This window comes from Sinocyclocheilus anshuiensis, unplaced genomic scaffold (genome assembly GCF_001515605.1).
Source record: "Sinocyclocheilus anshuiensis isolate Anshui unplaced genomic scaffold, SAMN03320099.WGS_v1.1 scaffold334, whole genome shotgun sequence".
NCBI classification, from domain to species: Eukaryota; Metazoa; Chordata; class Actinopteri; order Cypriniformes; family Cyprinidae; genus Sinocyclocheilus; species Sinocyclocheilus anshuiensis.
Window position 1 is genome coordinate 423,259 of NW_015546055.1, and position 8,706 is coordinate 431,964.

General features: G+C 39.0%; 1 long non-coding RNA gene across 1 annotated transcript in view; it reads left to right on the plus strand.

Annotated features, from left to right (window-relative positions):
* Positions 1-5,270: 5,270 nt before the first annotated feature.
* The window catches only part of LOC107699253 (uncharacterized), a 21,466-nt gene continuing 18,030 nt past the window's right edge, over positions 5,271-8,706 (plus strand). Inside the window, exon 1 of the long non-coding RNA XR_001635442.1 lies at positions 5,271-5,327. This is a non-coding gene — a long non-coding RNA (uncharacterized LOC107699253). The remainder of the gene's footprint in view (positions 5,328-8,706) is intronic.

The following is an 8,706-nucleotide window of genomic DNA, read 5'->3' on the forward strand; positions in this document are numbered from 1 at the left end:
AAGTCGTACGTATATAACATATTTTTATAATAATATTAATTTTTATTGCCACTGATTTTAATGGTTAAAAGTAATGGAATCTTACGCATTAAAATACTGCTCTGCTTTATATTATTCACTTGGCAAAAATAAACATTTTAAAGGGGCATTACATTTAACAGCATATGTAAATTATATTAATAATAATTAACATTACAAATAAAAACAATAAAGTAAAAAACAATATAATATAATGTTTCTAAGTGTAAGATATGTTAGTCTAGAGGTAAAGTACTACTATATATGTGGGTCAAGCCTTAAAGGTACAGTTCCATCAAAAATGAAAATTCAGTCATTTATTCACCCTCAACTTGTTCAAAACCTCTACGACTTTCTCTCTTCTGAACATAAAAGAAGAAATTTTGAAAAATGTGAATAACCAAACAGTTGCTGGTCCCCTTTGACTACACTATATGGAAGTCAATGGGGACCAGAAACTGTTTGGTTACGCACATTCTTCAAAGCATCTTTTGCCGTTTTGGTTGAACTATCCCTTTAACTCACATAGAACTGTCTTTTTGCTTTTCCATTTTTTGTATTTTCCTTTTTTTCCCTGGCAGTATTTATACAAGGTATAAAGATTAGAAAGAGATCCTACACTCTAAAAAATGCTGGGTTAAATACAACCCAGTGCTGGGTAAAACAGGGACAAACCCAGCAATTGGGCTGTTTTGACCCAGCGGTTGGGTTAAATGTTTAACCCAACCTTCTGGGTAGTAACCCAACCGCTGGGTCAAAACAACCCAATTGCTGGGTTTGTCCCTATTTTACCCAGCACTGGGTTGTATTTAACCCAGCATTTTTTAGTGTGTAATTTTTAGCGGAACAAGTGTCATCATTTCAGCAATAGCCAGGAGAGGTGCTGCTCTCTCCCTAACCAGGTGCCTCCAATCCAAGTTCTTTTCTAAAACCTGTTATGGTGCACCTAGCAGAGAGGAAAGAGTGTATTGAAAGAAGAACAGGTGTTTTCCTTTACTCTCTGGTTTAAAGCAGCACCATTAACCACTACTGAAATAGGTCAAAAGGATCCAAATCAATCAAGTTCTCACCCTTCCCAACCCTCCCTCTCTATCGCTTCCACTTTCTTTCTCAAATTCACTCTCCAACACTATTGGAGTGCGTGTCTAATCATGAACGAGCCTACCTACATTGTACCGCTCTGGCTTTTAAAGGTGATCCAGAACGTAAAAGAAAAAAAGCAGTCAAAATAGCTGAAATCGCAACGAAGCCCTGATGTAGCTTTGTCCATTATGTGTGACACAATAGTGCAGCAACAGCATTCAGACGGCCCCTCGGCGGCACGGACATTGTTCATTTCGCTTTTCACATGACAGCCTATATTCACGCAGTGCTATTCATCCTGTCTGCCTGCATCTCCTGATTTATTTCACAAGGTTAATACTCTGATGGCTTTTTACTCGGGCAAAGACGAAGACGCCAGCTGCACAACCTCAATCACAGCAGAAGGCCCCCTCCCCTCACTCCATCACAGCAGCTCCTGGGTTCTGAGATGGGAACAGGGAGGGATGCCACATGACTGTCTTCTAGTTAAGGTGAAATGGACAAAAAGGGAGGGTTCACCTGTCGAGTCTGGTTGAATGTACTCTTTTACACTTTTCTGCAGCATCATGCCTGGTAGTCTTGCTGTAACAAACATATGTTCTGAATGACTGAAGGCGGGCGTACACGGTGCGATTCTGAAGGTCGGAACGTCGTGAGCTCTGGCACGTCACGATTGAGTTTATCCGAAAATCGTACGGAGGCAGTCACACACGACACGAATTTACCACGATTTTACAAACTCTGACGTAAGCATTACGTTTCGCGCCATTCATAAAAATATGGATTCTGAGGACGAAATAGTTTTCTTTGTGGCAGGCGGCTTGTGACGTCCAAAAAAAAAAAAACGAAGACAAAGGACATGGCAAAGAGAATGGCTGAAAAGCAGAGAAAAGCATGGACTTTCTTCACACGGTATGAGCCGCGACCATGCGAGCATCTGCGATTTTCTCCCGAGAGAAAAAAATCGCCTGCGAGCTAGTACGACAGCAAAAATCGCACCGTGTACGCCCGCCTTGAGACTGTGCTGTACAGCATTTTCACTTTCAATTTGGAAACACTTATCTTGATGTTTAGGAAAGTATGTTAATCTCAGGTTTCTCCAGAAGGACTGTCACTGTAATAACATAACTGTAATATTGCTAAAGGACAACTTACATACAACTTACAACTAACATACCTGTTGATCCAAGCACCTAAACATATAATATAATTTTGTGAAAGTTTACGCTTTCATAAGATTTTTGGTAAGATTTTTTCCCCAGCAAAGATGCATTAAATTGATCAAAAGAGACAGTACATTTTATAATATTACAAAAGAGTTCAATTTCAAATGAATGCTGTTCTTTTAAACTTTCAAAGAATACTGAAAAAAATGTATCGGTTTTTACAATAATATGTGACCCTGGAGCACAAAACCAGTCTTAAGTCGCTGGGGTATATTTGTAGCAATAGCCAAAAATACATTGTATGGGTTATAGATTTTTCTTTTATGCCAAAAATCATTAGGATATTAAGTAAAGATCATGTTCCATGAAGATATTTTGTAAATTTCCTATCGTAAATATATCAGAACTTAATTTTTGATTAGTAACATGCATTGCTAAGAACTTAATTTGGATAACTTTAAAGGCGATTTTCTCAATATTTTGATTTTTTTGCACCCTCAGATTCCAGATTTTCAAATAGTTGTATCTCAGCCAAATATTGTCCTATCCTAACAAACCATACATCAATGGAAAGCTTATTTATTCAGATGTATAAATCTCAATTTTTAAAAATTGACACTTAAGACTGGTTTTGTGGTCCAGGGTCAAATATTAAGCAGCACAACTGTTTTCAACATTGATAATAATAAGAATTTTTTCTTGAGCATCAAATTAGCATTCTGAAGGATCATGTGACACTGAAGACTGGAGAAATGATGCTGAAAATTCAGCTTTGACATCATGTGAATAAATGACATTTTAAAATACATTAAAATAGTAAAGAGTTATTTTTAACAGTAATAACTTCACACAATATTATAGTTTTACTGTTTATTTGTTTTTAGTTAAATAAATGCAACCTTAGTGAGCAAAATCAAAAGAAATCTGTAACATTGGCTGAAAACTGTGGTGTGATATATATGGTACCAATACATCATGCATCGCTAAAGCATTTATGTTCACACAACATACACATAACACCCAGACACACACATACATGTATTCCTATACACCTTACATCTGTGAGTGATAAATACCAGTTACGAAGCAGTGTATTCATTCGTTTTGACCTGTATCATCATATTATAATCCACCTTCAACATTGCTTCAGTTCCATTCAAGTCTAAAACTCCAGTAATATGCAGTGAGTGTTATAAAAGCAATTAAAGAGGTAATCTCCATATTAGCATAAAATACATGCTTAAGACAGAGCTCATTCAACCATATCCACATCGAAATTATAGACACTTTACTCCACATAATGTCATTTTCCACAATGTTACTCCTCCTGCTGTGTTCTTCTGGAGACGTGGAGAGAGAGAAAGAGACATTAGGAGAGAGATTAAGGAGGATGTGACGGTTTTAGAAGTAGGAACAAATATTATAGATGAATGTGTTTAAATTTCCATTGTAAAAATGAGGTTAACAGGCCCTCAAGTCTCTACATTTTACATCCTGTTGGCCTTGTTTGTGCATCAGTACTTTTTTTAGTTGTTAAGTCTGTGAATGAAGGCAATGATGCCCTTCCTCCCCACAGTAAACAAGACTGTGTGTGGTTTTAAGACCCTGGCAAGAGAATCAAATAGACTATACATCTAGTTTATTTCTTTTTGAAGAGCCCTGCAGCTGATGCCAGATTTTTCCATAATGACATTTGGTGGAGGGGGCAATTAAGGAAACATTGAAACAATGGAGTTTCATTTCATTTAAAGCTGTATCGCCCCATAACTCAGCAGTAACCGAGAGAAAAAAGATGAAAGGGAAGCTGGGAAACAGCTGGGAGAGATGAAGAGATTTTGGAAAAAGCATACAATCCATAAGGATCGCAACTTTATCCTTTACCTTACATTCAGTGTGGTTAATTAAATCTAAAACTTAACTGTTATATATATATATATATATATATATATATACTTTTATACTATATAAATAATACTACTATAACACTAGGACAGAATTAGACAACAGAAAACTGCTCAAAGTCTCTGTTCAGTATAAGGACACCTTCCATCCCTGTTCTGTACTGGTTGACTCAGGTGCCGAAGGCAACTTACTGGATGCCTCTGTTGCTGCATTGTGGGGTATTCCTGCCATTCCACTTCCCTCTCCTATCTCTGTCCGCTCCCTTAATGGTGTCCTCATCTCCTCCATTACCCATTCCATTCCTTCCGTAAGTCTTATTGTCTCTGGCAATCACCGTGAGGTTATTGAGCTGTACCTCCTAGATTCCCCGGGTGCTCCCGTTGTCCTAGGGCACCCGTGGCTGGTGCAGCATAACCATGACTGTGCCATCAATCTCCTCCCAGGCACTTCTCCGCCCAAGGGTCGTCTGTATTCCCTATCCGGTCCTGAGAGGGAGGCCATGGACAAGTATATTCAGGAATCCTTAAATGCCGGCCTCATCCGTTAAGAAGGATGGCTCCCTGCGACCCTGCATTGACTACCGGGGCCTTAATGACATCACTATAAGAAACAGTTGGAGTTCCCAAGGGGGTGTCCAGGGGGTCGGTTGTTTGAGGAAAGGAGTTGGATTCCGGCTCGGGATATTCTGGACCAGACTCTGATTGATGACTTCCGCCGGCGACGAGGTGAGCCCCTCCCGGTTGCGCCTGGTGGCCCGTGTTGTGTCTTTTTAGCCCTGAGTGCTGTTTTGTTTTTGAACTTCTCATCCCGCCAGTCGAGATCTGTTCTACTACCTGCCCTGGCTATCTCTAGCTCTGTCGAGATTCTGAGACATCGCCCTAGCCCCTCCCTGCACGCTAAACGCTCTCATCGGGGAGCTCAGTGAGTCCTCAACGCTGCGTCACGAACGACGCTCCGGTCAGTGCAACTTTGACGCTGCGTCACGGATGACGCTAGGATCAGTCCCTGCTGAGAGGCTCTTTCCTGGTCCTGTGGACTTTGATTTGGGACTTCCTCTATTTTTGTGTTTCTGTTGATTTTTTCCCCTATTGCTCAGTGAGAGCGTAATAAACTTTTTCTGTTACCTGCAAACTGAATCTGTATTTTCCCTGACAAATAGTCCATGTACACTACAAGCCTTTAGATTAAATGCATTACACTGAATGTCAAAGTCAAACTTGACAGCTAAATAAATCAGTTTTTTATCATCATATTCATAACTATATGAATCCATCCACCCTAATCCAAACACTAAAACCACTCTCAGTCTGCCTGACAGAGATACTATCTCTCTTCCCCATGTCTCGCCGAGACAGGAGTTTCTCTTGGGATGTGGGTGAGAAGATTGCGAATCCCTTGAAGTGTCAGCTGGTGAGAGAATCTCTCCCCACAGAGAGCGAGAGACCCCACAGGAGAGCATTGCCCCTAACCTACATCTTATCTATCAAACCACCAGAGAGACACAGCTAAAGCATGGCACACTCTGGGGGCTGGAAAACAAGAGAGATGACTGTTAAATCAGCACAGTCACAGAGCTAAAAATCATATGCATGCATGATGAGACAAGAATTATGAACAACAATCAATTCATTTGAAATAAAAGTGGGGGTATCTGTATTAAACTGTCATATAATAATAATTTACAGTTTAACTAAGTTTACAGTTTAAAAAAATAGCAGTAATATGCCAGAAATTCACTGTACTGTGACAATGATTTAGGTTTTACAGGAGGGCATATTTCTGCTCATATATTTTAGAACTTCGTATTTCGATCATAATCGTATTTAATTAAGTGATATAATGTTAACATATCAAGCTACCTAAAGTACCAACATCCGTTTTTTACCTTAAAATGTCCTGAAAACCACTACAGTAATACAGGTGACACAATAGAAAAACACATGATGGATCAGAGTTCACCGTAAATGGCCAATATTTGTATATAGACGATGCACAGCGTCATACACACAAAGACAAATATAATGTGATGTTAAACCATTTACATGTTTTCTCTGGTAGGGTAACTTAATTATCCAATTAACAGTAATTAGCCAAAAATTACAAACACTTGCACTTTTTATTAACATATGTAAAAAGTATGCACAATTTACAATTAATTCATAAAGTAATTTACAAATGCATGGAAAGCAAGTATTTATACAGGTAACTTTGAGACTTTCTTGCTGGAAACCAAGAGGCGATTATGAGATTTTATGAGATTATTTGCAAAGGAGCAGGTAGGACATCTAGCTAAATATTTATTTGAGTTGCATGCAAGAAAGTAAGTTTAAAAAAATATTCTACAGAGGAAGGGGACTCACATTCTCAATCATGAGCGTATTCCAGGTGTGCACACATGCAAGTCTTTTTACTCCAGACTGACTAGTTTGCTATCACAAACAGTGCTGATGCAATATGAGGTAAAATAATTCAGTAATGCTGAAACTGGAAGTAACACTGAAGAGATGCTTAAACTCACTAAAACCACACAATAATCCAAAGCAACAGGCAGGGGAATCGCAAACCTGAATTGCAAGATAAGAAAACATGGAGTCTTAATGTGATGATACATGGGGCAACTTTTTGGGCAAGGTTGCTAGGCAACCCAAAATGGAAGGATTTACAATACTGTGCCTGTTACAGCCACTGCCTGGTGTACAAACCCAATGACCTGTGTTTCATCCAATAGCCTATTTTTGCAAACCAGCTTTCGGATACGAGTCTGAGCTCAAAGTGCAAGCTCTGACCGGTTCAAATATAGTCATGACCCGTGGCACTCTAACCAGACACACACAAATACACACATTCCCAAAATGAGCTACAAGGCTAAAAAGCTTTGTTTAAGATATTACTCATGGGTATTAGACCACCCACAAATCCAGTTAATGGAACAGCTAGGGTTGATTTACTACTACACAGACAACCAAATACTGGCCTCTTTTGCAGAGAGGAGTACGTGAGGAGGACCAGAGGGGATGTGAGTAACAGCAGCATCATCCATTAACATGTACAGGGCCACACAGACACCCCAGGTTCCTGCACAGTCGCTGGAGATGAACACAGACAACATGATGCAGCACTGGGGAGATTCTCTCTTCCATCACTCCCTACCATGACTTCTTTTAGTAATAGTGTTTGCCTTTTGACAAAAATATCTCTTAGAAGGAATATTCTGGGTTCAATATCATTTGTCAACATTGCTAGCCTAGGTTCTACAGATTGTACACACTTTGCCACAAGCCCTAAAACCCTGTGAAACTGATTTAAATAGCTTTATAGTAAATGCTTTTATAAATGGTAAGCTGCTTCTTGTAAATTCTTTAAAAAATGTCTGACAATGTAGAGAAAGACTCACCACCACTTTGATTTTTGCATTTTTTAAAGGGGTAGTTTACCCAAAAATGTACTTATTTACTCATGCTCATGTCATCCCAAAATATGACTGTCTTTCCTCCTCAGAACACAAAAAATATTTTGAAGAATGTTTAAAAAATGAAGAAATGAAGACAGCATAAACATTAGCATTGTAAAATTACAGTAGTACTAAAAATAAATTATATTTTTCTTATACTACATTTTTATTTTACAGTGACATTATTACCATTATACAAAATCATGTAGAACATCATGACAGAATTTCCGTTTTCATTCACTTGGGGATACATCAAAATTATTTTTGAGGTAATCAATATTATGCCTCAAATGCTGTTAATTTATCTTAACTTGTACTCAACCCAGAATATTCCTTTAAATTTAGGGAATATTCCATGTCATGCCATAGTCATTAATTTTGGGTGCTTTCACACCTGTAGATCGATTGCTTTGTTCCGAAACAGGAATTAAAATTATTACAATGTTGATTTTTATTCTTGGTGCGGTTCGCTTTCACAGGCAAAGGCGGGCGTCCACGGTGCGATTTTTTCATGTCATAGGGAGAAAATCGCAGATGCTCGCATGGTCGCGGCTCGTACCGTTTATGAATGAATATGCCTGTTGTATTTCCGGTTGTATTTTTTGGACATCACAAGCCACCTGCCACAAAGAAAACTATTTCGTCCTCAGAATCCATGAATGGCGCGAAACGTAATGCTTACGTCACAGTTTGTAAAATCATAGTAATTTCGTGTCGTATGTGATTGCCTCCGTACGATTTTCGGATAAACTCAATCGTGACGTGCCAGAGCTCAAGACGTTCCGACCTTTAGAATCGCACCGTGTACGCCCGCCTTTAGAAATCATTGCACACTGCGTGATTGTGAATCGCCGCCAGCTCCAGATATTTAGCATGCCAAATATTTCGCGGGTGCCGGCGATTCACAATCACGCTGTGTTCAATGAGTTCTGACTGAAAAACACAACGGCGATGACCTACAGCCAATGAGAGACCAAGATACAGGGCAGCGGGAAGTTCGGGGAAGAGTTATAGCCCAGAATATCAGTATTTTAATAGATATATGAACAATTATATCATACAGAAACAAGCACAAACATTTGCTTG